Consider the following 16,763-nt stretch of genomic DNA (forward strand, 5'->3'; position numbering starts at 1 on the left):
TTATTTTAGGAATAAGACATAATTCACCCCAAAAAGATGTGATGTGGATTACCTCAGTATTTGAGATTTGGATTCCCTCAGAAAAAAAAAATGAAGCTATTCAGCAAAGATCATAAAAATGATTAAGTCTCTTTTTATTTATTTATATACCTGTACTAGTTTTCAAAATTTGTAAGTATTTTACTAGTTAGACTTCTTCCAAACTATAATTGTCACGGTTCATAGATCTGTGTGTTCATTCTGCATGTCTGTTTTCTCATTATCTGTCTGATTGCTCATTCAGCATTGCTCCGGCAATCATTGGGCTGATGAGCTCTCTCAAGAGAATAATTGTTGGTGATTTTGAACTGTACGGAGAGTGGCCTACGAACTCCATTGAGAGTGTTACAACTGACTTCTGCTTATGAAACTGCAAACTAAATCTGTGACTACGTTTACCTGCTGTTAAAGGCCACTTTAAAATGTGCAGTTTTATCACACAGCACTGTGCCACAGATTTTGAGGGAGCGTGGAATTGGCATGCTTTCTTTTTTTCTTTTAATCTATTTATTGAACACTTTTACACAACCGACCATTAACCAAACTGATGTACAATAATTGAACACATAATAAAACAGTATCAAAACATAAAACACAATATTAAAACCACAATAAAATGACATTGAAATAAACTCCACAATTTCAATATACAAAGAAATGTCTATACCACATTAAATGGAGAAGAAACAGTTGAGCTACAGAAAGACAGAAGCTTGTATGTGTTTTGTCTTGTTTTCTCATTAGACTATTGTGTGATCTTCATTGCTAGGAAAGTTTTAGTCACTATGTGCTTTCAGATCTCTACTATAACTACTAACACTCGAAGAGCACGCTACGTACATCGCAGGAAGGCCTGTCCCTCTGACAAGAACCATCAGTGACCAATTCTCCACACCACAGACTGAGGACAACTTCACAATGACCGATGCACTCTCTCTCCTCCTCCCCACTCTCAGAGATGGACGTTTCCAAACTTCTCCTTCCAATCATCTTACTACTTGTCCACTTGATCCGATCCCCACTCACCTCCTTCAAGCGATCTCTTCTTCAGTCATACCTTTGCTTACTCACATTATCTCTCAGTTATTTTTATTACCATTTTCCAACAGTTTTATACAAATCACTTACATATATACAATTTGTATATGTATGACTGTAAACAAAAAAAAAAAAAAACAACCAAAGCAAAAAACCTGCACATACATTAAGTTTTAAGTAAAATATATATCAAATCAAGCAATAGGAGGGCCGTCCAAATTTACTCATTATAATAATTAATAAAAGGTTGCCAAATTGAGTAAAATGTTTGTAAAGAATATTTATTTTTTTCTAATTGTAAATATTGCATTACGTCTCTAAGAAGGTTTTGATGAGTAGGAGGAATTTTATTTTTCCAGTTTAGTAAAATTAGACGTCTAGCTAGCATCATCACAAAGCACAATACATTAATTTGTGAGCTGCTCAAATGTATACCTGTAGGTACAACACCAAATAGTGACATTGCTGGATCTGCTGGGAGTCTAACATTAAAAATTGTTGACAAAGTCTCAATTATTTTAGACCAATACAGGGTAATGTGGGAACAGTTCCAAAATGTGTGTGATAATGAAGCAGGAGCATAGCCACAACGTTCACAAGAGGCGTCCACTCCCGGAAACATCCTGGACAGTTTTTGTTTAGAAAGGTGCAATCGGTGCAGGATTTTAAACTGCAGCAGACCGTGTCAGATACAAACTGAAGAGGAGTGGACCCGCTCTTGAGCTTCGATCCATTGGTCGTCTGTGATGTTTATTCCTAAGTCTTCACTCCAAGCATCCTTTATATGGTCAAGTGTAGTTGTACAATCTATCTGTGAAAGGTAATTATATATTCTAGAAATAGATCCTTTTTTGAGTGGGTTGTTCAATAATACATTATTCATAGGACATATTTCAGGCTGATTGGGAAAGGAGGAAAATGTTACTTTAGTAAAGTTGCGAATTTGCAAGTATTTAAAAAAGTCCTTGTTATCAATATTAAATTTGTGTATTAATTGTTCAAATGTTAGAAATATTTTGTCAATAAAGAGGTCTATAATTGTGTGCACTCCTTTAAGGTCCCATTGTTGAAATGCTTGACCTGAAAACAGCTTATGTGCTTGATTACCAGTTATTGGTGTAAGGACTGAACATTGATTCCACTGAAAATGTCTTCTAATCTGAGACCAAATTTTTAGTGAGTGAGACACAACAGAATTTTGAGCCTTAAATTTAGAAAGATCAGAGGTATAATGTATCAGTGATCTCAGTGTATTAGGAGAAAAAGCTTGATTTTCCATCTGTTCCCAATCAGGTTTGAGAGATCCATTCCAAAATGACATACATTGAATATTGCAAGACCAATAATAGAGCCGGAAGTTGGGCAATCCCATTCCTCCTATGGGTTTGGGTCTTTGTAAAAAGGATTTTTTAATTATTGGTGTCTTTTTATTCCAAATAAAGGACGCAATTAAAGAATCTATTTTGGTAAAAAATTTCTTATTAATCAAAATTGGAACACACTGAAATAAAAATAAATATTTCGGCAAAACATTCATTCTGATAATATTAATTCAGCCAGCGAGAGAGATCGGGAGATTAGACCACCTCTCGATCTGTTGCTCCGTTTGTTTATATAGGTTCACAAAGTTTTTGCTGAAGAGGCCAGATATTTCCTGTGTGATATTTATTCCGAGATATTTAAAACAGTCTGAAACAGCGAACGGAAAAGGGGTGAGCATATGTACTTGATCTTTTGCTTTAGAGCTGATAGGAAATAATATGCTTTTTGACAGGTTAATTTTATATCCTGATACTTTCCCGAAGTCAGATAGCATGGTCATAACTTTAGGTAGAGTCCGAGATGGATCTGAAATATACAGAAGCAGATCGTCCGCATATAAGGACACTTTATGCTCCCTATCTCCTCTTACAATCCCTTTTAAAACCCCCGTAGAGCGCAGCAAAATAGCAAGAGGTTCTATGACCAGTGCGAACAACAAGGGAGACAAAGGGCAGCCTTGTCGTGTTGAACGGTGAAGAAGAAAAGAGCAAGAGTCCATATTATTTGTGTGAACACATGCTTTAGGCTGAGCGTAAAGTAGCTGAATTAAAGAAATGTAGTAGGGGCCAAATCCAAACCTCGACAGGGCCGAGAAGAGAAAATCCCACTTAACCCTGTCGAAGGCCTTCTCGGCATCTAGTGAGACCAATATTTCTGAAACTTCTTTATTTGGATTTTGAATGTAGATAATGTTGAATAGTCGCCTGATGTCAAAAAATAACTGCCTATCTTTAACAAATCCAGTTTGGTCTGGTGACACAACAGTTGGAAGGACCTTTTCCAAACGCATGGCTAAGATCTTTGCCAAAATTTTGTTATCTACATTCAAAAGGCTTATAGGTCTATATGAACCTGGTTCTAGAGGGTCCTTGCCAGATTTATGGATTAAAGTGATGCGTGCATCGTATAATGTTGGAGGTAGAGAATTTATAGTCAATGCTTCATTATAGACACTTAAAAGAAGTGTTGAAATTTGATCTATAAAAGCCTTGTAAAATTCAACACTGTAACCATCAGGGCCAGGGCATTTAGAGTTTTGCATACACTGTATAGCTTGTTTTATTTCTAAGTTTGAAATAGGTTGTTCTAATATTTTTTTGTTTTCTAAACTTATAGTAGGTATCTGAAGGTTATCAAAGAATTGTTCTATTAAATTTGAATCATTATTGGATTCTGAAGAATGTAATTTAGAATAGAAATTCTTGAATGTGTCATTTATTACTTTGGGATTGGTTGTTGTCTGACCAGAATCCGTTCAGATCTCTGTAATTAACCTTGACGTTGCTTCTTCTTTAATTTGCTGGGCTAATAGTTTACTTGTTTTTTCCCCATACTCATAATTTGTGTGTCTTAATTGTGTCAAGAATTTAGTCGTTTCTGCTGTGTAAAGTAAATTGAGTTCAGTCTGCAATGACTGCTTTCTTTTATAAAGGTCTGGTGTGGGGGAGTTGGCATAAACTCTGTCAATTTCTTTAAGTTCTTGGGTCATTTTCAACTCCTTTTCCCTTCGCTGCTTATTTTTCAAGCTATTCAAGCAGATAATCTGGCCCCTCATGTATGCTTTAAATGTTTCCCACAAGGTGGATCTTTTGATCTCTGGATCATCATTTGTGTGCAAAAAAAATATCAATTTGTTTTTGCAGTTCTTCTATTACTTTGTCATCCGATAAAAGAGCATTATTAAACCGCCATTTTTTAGTTGTCGGGACATGCCCCATCTCTATGTGGAATGATACTGGACTATGATCAGATAACATAATAGCTTCATAATCACAATGTTTGATGTTTGTTAAATTTGCATAATCAATTAAGAAGAAATCTATTCTAGAAAACGAATGGTGAACCGGAGAGAAATAAGAATATTTCCTTGTGTTGGGAGATAAAACTCTAAATGGATCAAATAATTTATAGGTATTCATGAGTGTATGAATGGCTTTAGCGTATTTTGATATGTTGGTTGGTTTTTTTGTGATGATCTATCAATTATTGGATCTAACACCAAATTAAAATCCCCTCCAATAATCAATTTATGAGAGTCCATATTAGGTAATGCTGTAAAGAAAGAGGTAATAAAAGCCTCATCATCAACATAAGGGGCATATACACTAGCTAGAGTAACTGGTTTATTGAACAATTTTCCTGTGACAATAACATATCGTCCTCGAGGATCAGATACTAAAAAGGGAATTGTTTTCCTAATAATTATAGCTGTGCCTCTGTTTTTAACAGGGAAATTAGAATGAAATATCGGTCCAATCCATTTAGTTCGTAACCGTTTATGGTCCTGATCTCTCAAGTGTGTTTCTTGCAAAAACCCGATATCCATCTCTAATTTTTTAAGATGGGTCAGTACATTTCTTCGTTTAATAGGTCCATTGAGTCCTTTACAATTCCAGGAAATAATTTTGACCAAGTTCTTGTGACTAGATGAGTCTAAAATATAATTTTTAGCCATAACCGTTTAGTTGGAAAAAAAAGAAAAGAAAAACAAAATAATTACTCAGTTTTTTTTTTTTTTTTTTTTTTTTTGGACAGTCTCCAATAAAAATCAAAATTATATTCAATTGTAGTGCAGGTAAAAACACAGAACAAACCAAAGTCCCTAAATACAACAAACCCTGCTCCCACCCTGAACTCCCCTGAACTAGCTACTCTGTCAGAACTACAGAGGAAGCATGTATTCCCAAAAGAAAGGTTATTTATACATTCAGAGAGGTGTGTGAACATTTGACTTACCACTAATCTCCTAAACAAAAAAGAAAGTTAAACCAATTTAGTTTTCCAGACCCTCTTAACCATATTTTGGCCAGTACTTATGTATAATGTAACACAGAGTTCCCTAAATTTAAAGCAAGTAAATATTAAAAAAAATATATTAAAAAAATAATAATAATTAAATAGACAAAATAACAGTAATAGTAAAAAATAATAACAACAATAATAATAATAATTAAAAACATTTGCCGAAGCATATACATACATATTCATAGTAAAGAAATGAAAGAACTAATAAGTAAAAAAAAAATAAAAAAAGAAAGAATATAAAAATAAATGATATAAGGATTCACATTCTTTGGGTACCTGGTTGAGAGCCTGTTACTCAGTTCGTGTAGGCCATTGAATTACCACACGCAAGAATCCAAATTAATGTTTTTACGTTTAATGCTCCTTCAGTGATGACGATTTTTTGCTGTTGATAAACCTCTCCACTGCCTGTGGGTCGGTGAAAGAAATTTTGGAACCATCGGTTGTAATCTCCAGCTTGGCTGGGAAAAACATTCTGTACTGGATTCCAGCGTCACGTAGTTTGGCTTTCACTTGATTAAAGGCTGCTCGTTGTCGTCCTACCTCTGGGCTCATATCGGGGAAGATATGAACATGTGTTCCCTCGAAGGACAGCTTGCCTTTGGACCGGGACAACGACATGATCTTTTCTTTATCCGAGTAGTACTGAAGCCGGGCGATTATGGGTCGGGGCCGTTCACCCTTACGTGGTTTTGGGGCAAGGCTTCTGTGGGCACGATCAATAAGGATGGGGCCGTCAAAGTTTTCTTCAACAAGCACTTTAGACAGAAACTTGGCCACAAAAGCCACAAGCCTGTCAGAAGTGTCGCTGAGGGATTGCTCCATGCCCGCCTGTATGCTAGCTGCTTCTGCCTGCATTGAAAACAGTCTCTCAACTTTTTCCGTTAGCTCGTCACGAATAGTCTTCATGTCCGCTTTGGTTGTCTCCCGCAAGGATGAGATCTCGTCGCGTATTTCTTTGCCAAGGCCCTCTATTTCTGTTTTAAGAAATGATCGCATGGTATCTCCGTACGAGTTAAATTCTGATCTCAGCTCGGCCCACAAACTGCATAGTGAGATTGGGCTTCCTTCTGTTAGCCCCCCGGCTCCACTAGCTTTAGCACCTTCACTTTTTTCTGCAGTGGCAGCGTGGGACTCGACCTCCAGAGTCGTCTGCGTGTATTGTCTACCTTTCCTTTGAGACATTTTAATATCACGGACGTTGTGGCTCAGTTTGTTTGAAATTAGATGGACCAAGGAGACCACTGGCACGGCACCAAGTGAACGACGCCTTGTGGTGCCCAAAGAAGTTCAAAATCACTCTCACGGACCTTTTCCTGGACTGTGCCCAGCTGGTGGAAAGTTCGAGCTCCCCTTCGCCATTTAGTTCTAGGAATCATCAAGACCTGGTCAGCTGACCTAAGAGACAGTTTTGGCTCATATTTCTCAATCAGTTCAACCAACAGAGTGGGGTGGTGTTGGTGCAGTGGATAAGACACATGCCTTTGGTGTGAGATACCTGGGTTTGAATTAATTTATTAGAAACACTCGATCAGGGTTTAAAAGTGAGTTTTGAGTAAATGTGTACTAATAATTTCATAAATTGTCTGATGTAGCTTGATGCTAACGTTAGCTCTAATGCTACTAATAACAGGTGCATTTCTTCTCATAATGCATTTCTGTCACAATAGTTCACGTAAGGTCTTAAGAAAATGTTTTGTTGTATTTTTATAGTAAGACTTTTGATAAATAAAGGATAAATGCATACTGAGACTGAAGTGAGCAGTTTAGTGGATTGTAAAGCTTAAAAATACCACAACAATAATAAAACTAATAAAGGTATCAACAGATAGACCAAAAGACAAAACCAAGTCTAAAATATGACCATGAACATGCGTTTGTTTATTCACATGCTATATAAGATAAAAAAAATCAATTACATTAAAAAAATCTCTTGTGATGGATTTGTAGGATAGCACACCTGTATGTTAAAATCACCAACTAACAGCAATTTATCATACTTCAATATAATTTTACTTTAAAAATCAGCAAACTCCCAAATAAAGTCCTTATTATATCTAGGTGGCCAATATATTAAGGCACACACAATTGGATTTGTCACTTTAAATAAAAATAATTGCAGCTCAAAGCTTGAAAAAATGTCAACAGATAATGGATGTCATGTGAAACTATTCTAAAAAACAGATGCAAGGCCTCCATCGCAGCTTGTAGTGCATGTAGAATTAAAAAAAAAACAATCCCGAGGTACCAATTCAGTGAATGGGCTTAAATCATCCCGGCTCAGCTATTTTTCAGTCAAAAACAATAAGTCTAAATTATGTTCAGTGAAGAAGTTATTTAAATTGAATATTTTATTTGACAATTAACTCACATTCATCATTGCCATAGTTAATTCATCAGATACGGTAGGTGGCCAGCCTTTCTGGGGCTTACCGCCGCGCATACTGCCGCGGTGTTAACTGTAATTCAGTCATGTGTTAAAATCATTCATTACATAACATTTACATTTAATCATTTAGCAGACGCGTTTATCCAAAGCGACTTACAAATGAGAACAATAGAAGTAGTCCGGTCAACAAGAGAACAACAACAGAATACAAGTGCCATGACAAGTCTCATTCGCGAAACTACAGCCAGGTGGCGCAAAGGGACGGGTTGCGAAATGAATGTAATTGAAAAATGAGATAAAAGAAGGAAGTAAAACAACAATAACATTATGATATAACATTGTAACATAAAAAAAACTGTTTTTTTTTTACAATTTGTTAATTTTTAAAATGTAGGATAGTCTTAGACTACAGTCTACTGAACAAAAATTAAAAGAAGACCTTAACACAAAGGATCATATGCATGCTATTTTTATTAAACAGTAAATAAATATAAGGCCTATATATATATATAAGCTAAATGTTTTAATTTCATTTTCGTTTCGATTCACTCTTGGTTTAAAAAAATCTGCAGGTTCAATATGCAGAGCGAAATGGGAACAGTCCAGCATTTAGCAATAATTAGTATTAACTCTGTTATTATTCTTGATTTTTCAAACTACCAGCATTTTTGAATTATGCCTTATGTGTGACCAAATTTGTTTCAGCTGTTTGATCGCTGGTGCCTCGCGCACATATTCACTGGAAACAGCAGTCGTTCACCAGACATTCGGCGTGAGCACTTTGACATATTGTTAATTATGATTTTTTTTTCATCAATACTGAAACGCACACAGCCTATTTACCTCATGAATAATAGTTAACCCCTTTACGTGCAAACATCGCTGACGGCCCCAGTTTATTATTGTTTCACTTTCACAGCACATTAAACATCACTATCTTACTTGATCTGGACAAACTGTGCATCAATTGAAAGTTTAAAGACTCTAGCTTCGATATTTGACCAATATTTTGATAAATCATTGTTGCAGTGACAGATATTTAGTGATTTATGTCAGGAGTGCAAAATAATAAATCTGTATTATGCCCCATTTTGAATAGAAATTCACCACTCACTCATATTCAGTCACGTCAAGAGCGGTTTATTTGTGTTCACATAGACTCACTGAACAGCGTCAATGAGGATTTATAGACCAAAGATGCATATCTGCGGAGATATATGGATATATTTACTGATGTTTACTTCATATTTCTTCAGACAGAATCGTCATTTCTATTCATTTTCCACTGATTTACGCGATCTGATGATAAATAGCCTCTGCCAGAGCCGTCTCTGTTTGTTTGCTTCCGTGTACTCGAGCTGTGACCCAGAAAGACTCTGATTGGACGTTTGGGTTGTCAATCTGACAGTCCCAAAACCAGACAGCATCAGATCGTGTCACATGGTTCGTGAACAGTTCCTGGTTCATATCTGCTCACAACAACACTGAAACATCTCTGTATACACGAAATATCCGAATAATAAACCCGCGATTACGATAGAAAAGCTTGGTATGAGATTTTCTTGAGATCTGGGGCATTTTATAAAATATACAAAAAAATGTACATGGGAAATGCTAACTTGTGCAGCGATGAAAAAGGCTACAAATAGCATATTTTTACAATAGTAAACGACCAAATTCCACCCCTGATCGCTAAAGGAAGTTATTATAAACACTCGATCGGTGTTTAAAGTGAGTTTTGTATAAAAGTGTACTAATAATTTCATGAATTGTCTGATGTAGCTTGATGCTAACGTTAGCTCCGATGCTACTAATAGCAGGTGCTTTTCTTCTTCATAATGCATTTTTGTCTCAATAATTCACGTCAATGTCGTAAGAAAATGTTTTGTTGTATTTTTATAGTAAGACTTTTGATAAATAAGGGCTAAATGCAAAGAGAGACTGAAGTGAGATCGCTGCTTTGTTGCTTTGTAAAGCCTGAAAAACCACAATCAATGCTAATAAAGGTGGAATAAAAACAAAAGAATAATGATAAAAGAATAATGCGGATAATGTGTTGTACCTGGCGGAGGTGTGAAAGACTCGTTTGGTGAGAACAATACAATAATGAATGGGGAGTTGTGCAAAGCCAACACACATACAAAATTCACAGAAGAGTTTACATGTGAGATCTTACAGGGATGACAAGGGCCATAAATCAATCTGATTTGCCTTCTCTAAAAAAAAAACACATGACATGGCCTTAGAAAATATTTCATAAAATTCACAGTTTTACAGATTAGATTATGAAATTTCTAATGAAGTTTTGAAAGACTTGTGGCTTTAGCTACACTCTAATTCTAAACTCTTACATCAACACATTTTTTAAATACATTTAAAAAATATGTTTTTAATATATTTATTTTTGTTTTTATGTTTGAGCTTATATATCTCTATTATCATAACAGTCTGAGTGATTCTGATTCCTGAACAGTAAACTTTAAAGTGTCAGCTTTGTGAACATATGTTGAATATGTATCTAGTCAGAAAGAATCATGAGCAGAAACCTTTTTATTTTGGGTATGTCATTTCTGTCTCCATGCCAAAAAAGGAGGTGCCTATAAAGGGGTTAAATTAAGCTTCAAATGGGCAACATCACAAATATGGAAATGTTTGATTTCTCCCGATTGAGAAAGCCCAAGCTTAGTACCTTACTTAGCTTTAAATTATTATTATTATTATTATTATTTATTACTAAGCCTATATTATTATATACTGCAATTATATTTATCCACTAGAATTATATATTTTTAATTATTGTTTTGTTCTGATAAATTTGTTTAATTTAAATGATTTGTTGTTAAATATTTTCTAATAGCCTATTTATTTCCTCTCACAAACTCTGATTTATTTTTTAGCTTGTTTAAAAAAAAACATGCAGCAAATGAAAAACAATTTAAAAATGTTTGATATAAAGCAGTGGTTCTCAACCCACGGCCCGTCACAAATTCTAATGCGGCCTGCACCACATGCTGAAATAAAATAAATATATACTTTATCAGTTTGTAACATTTTATTGGTTACATGAATTAAAAAAACAATATGCTACTAATGAACTATAAGCTATATCCTAATGTTTTTATGTGATTTTTTTCTTCTTCATATATTATTTTCAGACATGAGCACTGGCATAAGCATTGAACGAACACATACAAGCGCGCACTTTGGTAGAATTCAATTCACATAGTCATCAGCAGCCATTAGGTAAATTGCCTTTAAGGTAAAATTGGGCATCAGAATGGACAAATTTGTTTTTTTAAGGGAGAAAAAAAAATTCAAAAAATGCCAGCGAATAAACATGTACAAACTGTCAATAGTCGCAGTATCAGCATTGAAGGAGAAGTGCTGGATTTTCGGTGTTTTTTTTGTTTGATTTTTTTTGCCCCGCAACTTACTTGAAGAAGCTCAGATAAATGGAAACACCATACACTATGTAACAACCCTTATTTGAAGAAATGTGGCAAATATCTCAAGAGAGAACCTCATATTATTAAATTCAAAAGTGCTTTCAATATTTGGATCAAAATAGGCTACATTTGTGAACACACAATTTCTGAAATGTTGCGCGTCAGGTCATGCAAGCCTGCATCTTAAACCCTCTGTCAAACTTTCTGTGTCCGCGAGTCCGCTATGGACCGTTAGGTAGGCTACACATGATGTAAAAATCGTCATTGGAGAGTGTGTGCAGAGGCTCTAGCAGATGACTGCGCAGAGAGGTGCGCGTGGTCAGTAGGCTTCAAAAACAAAATTGCACATCTGCAGGCAGAGTGAAGAAGCTCATTGCTACTCGAACCTGTGCAATCCGTCAATAAAAGAATATAAAGACAGCGATGTGCAATAATTCTGGGCAATTGCAGAGCTGGCCATCAGCCTGCGCATTCAGAAGTATAAATTGAAGAAGTCTGCGTCCGCGCTGGCCGTGTACGCGTCCGGATTGCTCATGCGGAAAGTATAACACAGGCGTTACAATCGCAACTTCTTTGTGTTACTCCTTTCAAGCTGAATCTCACAAAATTGGTCAGCTCCCGACAGCATCAGGTGTTTTATTTATGGGGAGTAGAATTGTTCATTTCAATGAATGTAATAGATTATATATCATAATAGTTAGGCTATAATATTATAAATCAGGTTGGTTTGTATTGCTGACGTAATATGTAAATTATATGCGTAGACTTGCACTTAGACCATAGTGCGGCTCGCTGGAAAAAAAGGTTGAGAACCACTGAAATAAAGGTTATATTGTTAGTTCTAATTATATTGTTAACACAAGTTCATTTAGAACTTTTTCTTTTTTTACTTATAAACTCCTTGAGAATTTAAAGTTAGTTTAATAGTATTTAAATTCAAGTTAAAAAAAGGTTTTAATTGCTTAAATTATTTTTATTAATTAATAATATGTTATCATGTTTATTCTTGTAAAAAATACGTGTTTATTCTTTAGGAAAACAAGGGAAAAAATAAGGGACAATCCGAATATTTGTTTTGCTTTACCTATTTATGTAAGCTACAATTATTCAAATAATAATAATAATAAAATAATGTCATTAAAAAAATACCCTTGGCCTTAGTAATTTTGACCATTATAGAATTGTGACTTTAAAGATTAGTCATTTAGGTGGTAAAAATACTGTGAAATTAATAATGGCATGGATTTTAGAGCATAACAACTGAAGGTTTACGAAACATTTGCCAATAAAGCATTTTATTAAACAACGTAACTTAAAATTGTGAACTAAAATATTATTTCAACCATACAGCATGTGAATAAATAAAATGCATAATTTTCATAACATGAGCTCCAATTTTAAGAATAGTCCTAGACTTCTCTCTCTCTTTAAGAGCATTAGCTCAATGATATACGTCTTCCTTCCGTTAGAATTTTCCTGCCTTGCTAAATGTTGGGCTCATGATCAATAAGTTCGCCTCAATCTGATTCAGTAAAGTCAAACCGCAGACAGTGAAGCCTCGGAGACCTGCGCGCTGTGAGGCGGGAACAGAGGACTCCGCTTGGTCTTAAAGCCTCCCGCAAACATCCACGATCACAAATAACAATGATTTTCATAAAATAATGATTAATGATTAATTGATGATTTGTTATTATCATTATGGTCTTGTGAAAATAATAATACGGGCTGCGAGAAAATTATGAAGTGTAGTGCAGGCATGTTTCAGCCCAGTAACACTATGTTCTTCAGAGCCAAAACACAGACCCAATTCTGTTCAGCTGGAGGGGGTTGGGTTTTGGATAGTTATTCATGGCTTGTGGGGTCGAGATAAAGGTGTGAATTGCTCTTTCATATGGACAGTGTCTTATGAGGCTTTCACTTGCTGAACCGGTTTATATAAGACTGTTGTTTTGGTTATATTCACAGTGCTGGCTCTCTCCGACGAGAGAAATGCAACATTCACACATTATACTATTCCTTTTCGTTTAAAAACAGTTCAAGCTTTCGGTAGATATTTTTTAATGTAGCTATGTGAGACACCACGATATTATGTTAATTAAAAAAATTATACATTAATTATCATGAAAAATTAAAGTGATGAGACGGCGCCTCCCTGTCATTAATGCACTAATAATTTTTGCACAAACACTTGAATATGAGCTTCTTATCACAAGTCAAATACATGCCAACAGCCAACATATTTAGCTTGATCAGAAGGTTGACTGCAAGAGTCGAGCGGGATGTTAAGAGTTAGTCTGTTTCTTTTACTGATTATTTTCAGGTTAAAGCATGATTTAAACAGATTTACACTCAATCGCTTTCGCAATAATGCATTCAAACAAATGTAATCTTACAGTCAGTGTTGGGAAAGTTAACTTTCTACATGAACTAGTTCAAAGTTCAATTCACAAATTTTAAAATTAACTAGTTCAGTTCATAGTTCAAACTACAAAATTTTGAACTAAGTTCACACAGTTCCAAAAATGAACTAGTTCATAGTTCTTTTTTTCCATATGTCACTGCGAGCTATTATTTTTCAAAATTATGGCAACAGCCCATATAGAATCACAGACAGCAATTATTTTAACAGTTTTAACAATGAAGCTATGCGTCAGATTTCATCTTCATATCCAATTTTGAATCCTTATCCAACCAGGGTTTACATTAGCATTGAGGGGACAGCATTTCCCCATTGTTGCTTTAATGCTATGTCTCACATTCTTACTGACCTTGTCATAAACATCATAAAATTCTTTTAAATGATCATACGCCTTCTTGCTACATGCTGCTGTCGCCTCGATGCCTTTTTTTTTTTTTTTTTTTTGATGACGCGTCACGCATGCGGCGGACGGTGGTGTGACACTGGTGGCTTGTGTTGCCAGATTGGGTGTTTTTCCCTTACATATTAAAGCCCTATTCGGACGGGACTAGTTTTACAGGGGGTCGTTAGAGAAATCTGCGTTTCACAGACGTACTTGGTGATTTTAATCCCGTCCGAATCTGCCACGTCTGTGTTTTTCTCACACAACGTCTGTGATAATTCCAGAGCAAATTACCTACCGTTTTTCAGCAAACTCCGTGATCCTCTGAGAAAACTAATCCCGTCCGAATGCGAATGTCTGTGATTGCCGGTGATATTTTATTTCACAACGCGTTTCCTTGTGTGTTTTGGCCAACGTGAATTACCGTAGATGCTCTTACCGCGCGGATGTTTGATATATTTGCTTAGCAGCAAATAAATAATAATAATAAAAAAATAATACAACTAATAAAATCAAGAGCAAGATCGCGTAAACTGTTAATACCAGCTATTGTAATATCAGCATCAGGTAAGATTACTCACGTTCATTTATGTACTCAGTTACATAATGTTTTAATTACATTTAATAAAAAAAAAAGGAAAACAAGTTAAACTAAAGGAACCACACATTAACGTGGTTTTGCTATACTAGCCATTTAGTATTTATTGTGTAATAATACTAAGGCAATCATTCTGAATGAATGCAATGCACGCATACAGAGCGCGTGATCTCTGTGACGCCCAGATACACAAATCAGACCCTCCCACCTCTGTAATAAACACAGAGATACTAGTCCCATCCGAATTGTTACATGAAAATCACAGACATCAGGTGGTAAGAATCGAAACTCAAACGTAGTTAAGAAAACTAGTCCCGTCCGAATAGTGCTTAAGACCCGTTTACGGTGTGTTTTAGCCATTTTTTCGCCTGGAAGGCTCTATAGAAATCTGGCACCCTATTGAATGAAGTTAACCTGAGAGAGCGTGCCGTTCACAGACACCAGAATGAACGAGTTGACAGTAACGTTTATCAGGCATTAATACAGCACGTTCAGTTCACGTTCGCCCAAAATATGAACGAGTTCATGAACTATCCTTCAATGAACGCGTTCAGGCACAACACTTAATTATTCGATATGTTTAGATAAAATAACTGATAAAGATGTTATTTTCATCACAAACAAAATTTTCACAGCAGAAAGCAGCAATTAAAGATGTAGCTAATGCTTACAAGGTTAAAAGTTTACACATAGCTTAAGCCACTTTGAAACTCTCCTGTTATTTTTTTTTAAATTATTATTATTATTTTATATGCTTTGTTATGAACATAACATTTCAAACATACTGAAATACTTTATTCACTGGGTGAAGGCGGAGCGTGTTTCTGGTATCAGTTAGCACACATTATACTATTCCTTTTCGTTTAAAAACAGTTCAAGCTTTCGGTAGATATTTTTTAATGTAGCTATGTGAGACACCACGATATTATGTTAATTAAAAAAATTATACATTCATTATCATGAAAAATTAAAGTGATGAGACGGCGCCTCCCTGTCATTAATGCACTAATAATTTTTGCACAAACACTTGAATATGAGCTTCTTATCACAAGTCAAATACATGCCAACAGCCAACATATTTAGCTTGATCAGAAGGTTGCCTGCAAGAGTCGAGCGGGATGTTAAGAGTTAGTCTGTTTCTTTTACTGATTATTTTCAGGTTAAAGCATGATTTAAACAGATTTACACTCAATCGCTTTCGCAATAATGCATTCAAACAAATGTAATCTTACAGTCAGTGTTGGGAAAGTTAACTTTGTTTTATATGCTTTGTTATGAACATAACATTTCAAACATACTGAAATACTTTATTCACTGGGTGAAGGCGGAGCCTGTTTCTGGTATCAGTGCGCGCGTAGGGGAAGTTGTTGTTGCTCACAGACTCTGCTGAGAGAGAGAGAGATGTTTCCCCGACGAAACGAACATCCGCCAAAACTCAACCTGCAGCAATGCTCGTTCATCGACTCGCCAAGCTTTACTTTTGTAGGTTGCATGGCAGTAAATAATTTGATAATATGACCATGCAGTCAATACAGATATTTAATAAAAACGTTAAAACAAGCAGGGCTGTAAAAAAAAATAAAAAAAATAAAAAACGCATGCCAGGTCTACACATCAGTGAACTGATGCTCCATCTGTTTATGATGAACACACTTTTCGCTGTGGGACACAGATGACAACTCTGGCGTCCGGTGTAGACACAGACAGTGACTGCTCTATTTACAAATAAGTTCTATAAGATAAAAAAAATCTAAACCAGCGGCATAACGAGATGGAAATATAAACTAGAAAAAAATATTAACAGGTCCTCCATCCATGACACTGACTCACTGCTGAGCTGCCAGTTTTAATCTGAACAGCTCTTAAAGCTGAGTGGATGGTTAAATGCATGATGGGCTAGTATTAAATTAATCATCTTGTTGCAGTTATAAATTTGACTACTAAATGAATGATAAAGAACTATATTAAAACTTGTTTTGTAAAATTTCTTTGTCATTTGAATATTGATTTAAAAATCGGTATAAATCAAAAATCATATTTTTATTTTCTAAAAAAAAAAAAAAAAACTGGGATATTTTTTTTAGGCCATATGATATTACCCTACT

The 16,763-nt window shown here is 35.3% G+C and overlaps 1 pseudogene; it reads left to right on the forward strand.

Moving 5' to 3' along the window:
- The window catches only part of LOC113072990 (protein NLRC3-like), a 48,084-nt pseudogene that overhangs the window by 13,004 nt on the left and 18,317 nt on the right, over nt 1–16,763 (forward strand).

This window comes from Carassius auratus, unplaced genomic scaffold (genome assembly GCF_003368295.1).
Source record: "Carassius auratus strain Wakin unplaced genomic scaffold, ASM336829v1 scaf_tig00011187, whole genome shotgun sequence".
Classification (NCBI taxonomy): Eukaryota; Metazoa; Chordata; class Actinopteri; order Cypriniformes; family Cyprinidae; genus Carassius; species Carassius auratus.